Here is a 6,143-nt window from a genome sequence, read left to right on the forward strand (position 1 = left end):
TCTTTATCTACTCTGGGCTCAACCAATACGCAGTAACCAAGCAACTCAAAATTGTGGCAAAAAATAAATTATTAAATATGTTTCAGATGGTTGCTGAGGGCAACGGTAAACGTTTAGCCTTGATTTCACGTGTATGAGAAGAGGTTAAATGGTTATTTGAAGACGATACAACAGTAAATCACATGTCCTCCAGAACAGAGAGCTCTCTTTAATATGACCTTACACTTATGGCAGAACATAAGCCAAGGACTTTTTTCTTTTTATATCATTAATACTCCAGGTTCAGGACAAATTAAGCTCAGTCAACAGCATTTGGCATAAATGTTATCACTATATATAAGAAATAAAAAGCAGAAATGTTCAGTTTATTTTGTAAAAGGACATTGTTCTGTAAAAATGCATGTTAAAATTGTTCACTTCTTGTGCATATACTGTTAATGTTTTCTTAATTTACTTTATTCACTCCCACTGCGAGTGTCACACAATTTGATTTTTGTTTTGTAGGGAGACAATATATGTTTTTTGTTCTGTTATATTGTCATGCGAACTTGTACGGGGAAAAAAAACACTTGTTGTTATTAAATATTACTCAGTGGAATTAACAGGGACACAGTAAGATGAAGCTGGCAGCAGATTCTCTCTCATCCACCTGAAAAACACCACGATGCTCTGCCTGACAAGAGCTTAGTTACACATTGTAATTTTTTAAAGGGCTGTGTGAAAAATATATAAAATCAAACATATAATTTGTTACATCACATGATAGATATAGTGGTATCAAAGTATAACAGCATCAAAAAAACAACAACAACAAAAAAGCATAATAAATTTCATTAACCACACAGAATAAATGAATTCCACACCATTCAGAAAATAATTCATAAATGACTGATAAATATACACAAGTATTTGTAAATATATATGAAAGGTTCTTCAGTGTGTTTTTTTTTTTTCAGTATGTGTCCATCTCTTGCCTACATATGTGTTATAATATATAATTCTTAATGGTCAATAAACACCTAATTGCCTGTTACTGTCAGCCCAGCTTGAGTTTGTGTCTTTGTTTGGACTCGTCTGTTAAGATATATACTAAATATATCATACTCTAAAATCTGGTGTGATTTATTGCTGTTTTACCACATGCTTCTGCTGGGTTCTGCTCTTTCTGTTATTTTTATCATGAATCCTCTGTGCTTTTTGATTCCATCTTTTCCTTTGTGTTTCAGACTGAGCCATCGCTCTACGAAGCCTCGCTGCTGCGGACACCTCCTCAAGTCATCTTCAGTGATCTTCAGCGAGTCTCATATACAGCAGCACATCTTCATCGGTTCACCTGAGAGACACGCTGGAATCATTTCACAGAACCAAACATCCCTTCTGTCTTCTCTTCCTGATACTATATCCAGAACTCTATACAGACTTCCTTAAAGGGCACCTATTATGCAAAATTCACTTGTACATGTTATTTGAACATAAATATGTGTTGGCAGTGTGTGTACACAACCACCCTACAATGATAAAAATCCTTGTTTTTTAATCCCCATAAATCATAAGCAGTATCTCAGAGCAAGCCGATCACAAAATCCGTAAAATGTGACGTCACATTTTACAAGCCCCGCCCACGTCTGTTGATGGACACTGGCTGCCGTATTAGCAGAGACCCCGCCCTAAGTAAGAAATGTCTTCTTATTAAAGGTATGGACATTATTCAGTCCAGAGCAGTGAGTGATATTCTGCTTTTATAGTTTGGCTCATATTAACAGCGTAGACAGCAGTACAGCTACTGTATATTATGCTGCTGCCAATTAATACACAGATAATATAAACATGCGATTTCTTTCTCAGCTGTTTACCTTCACAGACATAACCGACTGTGTTTTTGTAACGCATGTTTTTAACATAAACTTGTGTGTTTGACAGTTTAAGCGCAATAAGACATGAAAGAGAGCTTAGTTTAATACTTGCATCATGCAGCGTGCAGTCGCTTTCTGTGCGTTCGCTTCGGATGTGTGCGCTCAGAAAACTGTACATCAGATGTTTAAACAAATATGGCTTTAAAACATGATTTCAGAGTGATATACATGATAATCAAAACCAAACTGATGTTTTCTGGCAGAGATCTGAGGTATGAGCTGTAAAGCCACTGTAGAAGCTCATTTGCATTTAAAGAGACATGCGCAAAAACAGCATTTCTGCTTCCACTCAAAATAGGCATTTTCACAACAATATAATAAATGGTCTGTGCGGTATTTTGAGCTGAAACGTCATCGACGCTTTCTGGGGACACCTGAGACTTATATAACATCTTGTAAAAAGAGACATAATAGCAGCTTTTCTGTCAGATCTAGTTAACGCTGATCGCTGGTGCCTTCACATATATAATGAAAACGGCACATTCAGGTTCAGACAAACTGTGACAGTTCCACTTATCAGCAATATACAGAGTGCACAAAGGTTCTTTTCATCTCATCACATAATTTGTATGTTAAAAACTGCAAAAGTAATTGTGATAAAAAATAAAGCAAGTTGATTCAGTGGAATGCTGGATTTTGATTCATGACTTTTGAATCTGTTCACCAGAAAGATTTGTTTGGATTCATAACCTAATACACAGAACAAATCCACAAAATATACTGTCATTTGTGGTTAAAACATTTGTGGTGCTTGAATACAGTATACACTTACACAAGCAAATTGTGTATTATCATCATTATTACAGTTATCTTGGCAATATCACTCTGTTCATAAAACGTTCAATGTTTAAGTCATGTACTCTTTGATTCCTAGATCCTTTGTAACTAGTCCTGCTTTCAGGACTGGTAATATGTTTTAAGTATGTTTTTTGTTACTTTTTGTGATTTGTTGACTGGTAATAAATGGGCTTTATATCATTCATGAAGGAAATTACAGAATCAGACATCTTGTTGTACTAAGAATGAAAGTGACCCATCACAACGAGGACTGAACGGATGAATTATAAATGTGTAAATGTGACTGATGATGCTGACAATATATTACAATGGCATAAAGAAGTTTATATATATCCAAATAAAAATGTGTTGAAAAAAAAAGGAGACCTAATGCTTGTTGCATTTTGGTTCAAATCAATTTAATGAAAAGACACTCATTTGTCTCCACCTACTGGCTGACATTTGTAGCCTAATACAACATTTTAGTTTACAACATATTCTTCTTCTTCTTCTAAGGGATTATGCATGCATAAGAATAAGCAACCTATCCATAAAAAATATGTTATAACTAGGCTTCATATAAAGTGCTACCAAACTTCTTATTAGCTCATAGTAACGCAAGTGAACTTTGTCAGTTAGGCTTGGTAAACTATCTTGCAATGAATTGGACATGAATGAATGAATTAATTTTATTTGGCTGTCACAAAGTGGAAAGTAACTTAAACAGTATCAGTACTTTTTTTTCTTTAGCTTTTAATTCATTGTGATATCATGTCATGAAAGTGTCTTTTATTATTATTATTATTATCATTATCTTGTGTATTGTTCAGCACTTTGGTCAGCCCTGCTTGCTGTTTTTAAATGTGCTATATAAATAAATACAAACTTGAAACTTGAAACTTCATCTATGGCCGTGGTTACTGAACAGATGATATGATGGACTGTAGAGTATTTCTGGAATACAGACTCAAGCTCTTCTGCCATCTAGTGTCCAACTGCCTCTCTGTTTTGTCTGGAGGCTTTATGGATCATCAACTATTTGTGTTTGGATCATCAAGTCTAAAACACTGGAACAAAAGGCGATCTTAACATCCACATTGCAACATTCCATGACATAACTAATAATGTCATTATACATTTATTTATTTTAGTCTGTAAAATCCCTCGCTCCACAAAAAGAGTAACTAAAATGAGAGTAGACAGTAAGCGATCTGCTTCTCACATCAGTCCTCTTACGTCCTTTTTCCAGGACAGGACAGAACCAGTCATAGCCTTCAACTTAAAAACTATTACAGAATTGCACAAAAACCAATTTTTTAATTTACAAGAAAATATCTTACTTTTTCAAATAAGTAACACCAGTTCCTTTGTCTGATGAGAAAATGTAATGCAAAAGTAATGTAACATGTTACTTTCCATAAAAAGTAACTAATCCAGTTTTTTAGCAAGTAACACAATGTTGCAACACATTACTTTTAAAAGGAACTTTCTGCGTGTAAGGGATGTGTATTGGTTTGCGTTTGACTTGCGCTCATTTCAGCAGATCAAACACAAGCTGCTGGACGTCATAAACTCACATCATTTGACATCAGAAGTGAAACGGCGCTGGTTCGGCTGGTAATGGGTCATTCTGGCTCATCTGTCACCATCACCTTCTCTCAAACAATAAATGCAAAGGTCAGCGGGTCAGATGCTGCTGCCCCCTTCAGGAGAGCAGAAATCAATACATGATTAGAACTTCAATCTGGACCAAAGGACAACCAGCAATATTTCAATGATGATAAAGAAGGCTCTGTTTCAGATCGATGTCTCTTAGAAAGCAGCAATAAACATAAAGATACCGAACTGTTTCAAACCACAGGATATACAGTGCCTTGTAAAGTATTCAAACCCCTTTATTTTTTATTTTCACATTTTGTTATGTTGCAGCCTTATGTTAAACTGCTTTAAATTACTTATTTCCACATCAATCTGCACTCCATAAACCATACTGGCAAAGCAAAAACAGAACTGTCACAACTTTATAAATTTAAAAAAAAATAAAAACTGAAATAAGTTTACTGTATAAGTATTCATACCTTTAACTCAGTACTTAGCTGAAGCACCTTTACAGCCTCAAGTGTTTTTGGTATGAGACGACAAGCTTTGCTCATCATCATTTGGCAATTATCTGCCATTCTTCTCAGCTCTTCACCTCTCAAGCTCTGTCAGGTTGATGGGGGCAGACGCATATCTTCAGGTTTCTCCAGAAATATTTGACTGGGCCACTCAAGGACATTCACAGAGTCGTCTATAAGCCACTCTTGCTTTGTGTTTGGTGTTTTTGTCGTTTTGGGGTGTGAATTCTGGCCAGTCTGAGCTTCTGAATGCTCTGGACTAGGATTTCATTAAAGCCACCCAGGATTTTTTGAAGGTAAAAAAAGTGGATTATTCTGCAATGACCGAGTCAATCTCCTGATCTCGACCCGATTGATTCATATTAAAGTGTAGGCTTGCTGTGACGGTCGGTGTTGATGGTGTTACTGGTGTGAAGCCACAACACCAGCTACGTCTCTTGCCCACCACCATCCTTTTGATTTTTTATAGTAATAAAAATCATTTAGTTCAGTTAGGTAGCAGACACTGATCGAGGTGCATCACAGATCAGATTTCACTGATCTCGTGAGGAGAGTGAGCCGAGACAGACAGACCACACACTGGATGATTTAGTTTCGAAACCAAATGCAAAAGCGCTTGTTTGGCAATATTTTGGACTGAAGGTGATATTGAAAGTTTTTTTAAACATTTGTTTCTTATTTAATTGGTTCCAAAGAGTTTGCAGATTTTTACTTTACTTAAACTTTGTGTAATTTATGTTTTATTTGACATCAAGGTGTATGCCGTGCCTCCAAGCTTTCTTATTTGTTTTGTTAATACACTTTCTACGCGTTTTATTTATTTGGTTCCATTTGGTTAATTGTGTTTACTTATTTTCATTTTTGTTTATTTATTTTATGTTATTTTTTTTTAGGGATGTATTTATATTTATTTTTTTTATTTTTGTTATTTGATTTTTTTTTATTTTAAGTGTGTTTGATGTATTTTGTTCTTGTCAATTTGTCAATCAATTTGCCGCTAACCTGAAAGGGAAAGAAATTAAGCTATTTAAAAGCAAAGGAAAGTGAGGAAAAACAACCACGGGGATATTATCGGTGAGAAAATTACCTCAAAACTATAGAAACCAGACTCAAACTTGCTTTATTTTTACAACGGTTCATCAGTTTCCAGACTGAAGACCAGCTTGAGTGATAATGGTAAGAACAGTATTAATAAAATCCTCAAGTTATTAATACAAGCCATCATGTGCACACAACATTAGTTAGTGTCAGACTGATGATACACAGGGCAACATGTCTGAGCAATGGCCACTTTCTCACGGAGAATGGTTCATATTTCTATGTGTATATTTTAGAT

The 6,143-nt window shown here is 35.2% G+C and overlaps 1 protein-coding gene across 1 annotated transcript in view; it reads right to left on the reverse strand.

Annotated features, from left to right (window-relative positions):
• Positions 1 to 5,825: 5,825 nt before the first annotated feature.
• Positions 5,826 to 6,143, reverse strand: part of LOC109085650 (protein Bouncer-like) — a 2,437-nt gene continuing 2,119 nt past the window's right edge. Inside the window, exon 2 of the mRNA XM_019100165.2 lies at positions 5,826 to 6,143. This exon is cut by the window's right edge and continues 531 nt beyond it. The gene's annotated coding sequence lies outside the window, so the exon portion shown is untranslated.

Source organism: Cyprinus carpio, chromosome B18 (assembly GCF_018340385.1).
Source record: "Cyprinus carpio isolate SPL01 chromosome B18, ASM1834038v1, whole genome shotgun sequence".
Lineage (NCBI taxonomy): Eukaryota > Metazoa > Chordata > Actinopteri > Cypriniformes > Cyprinidae > Cyprinus > Cyprinus carpio.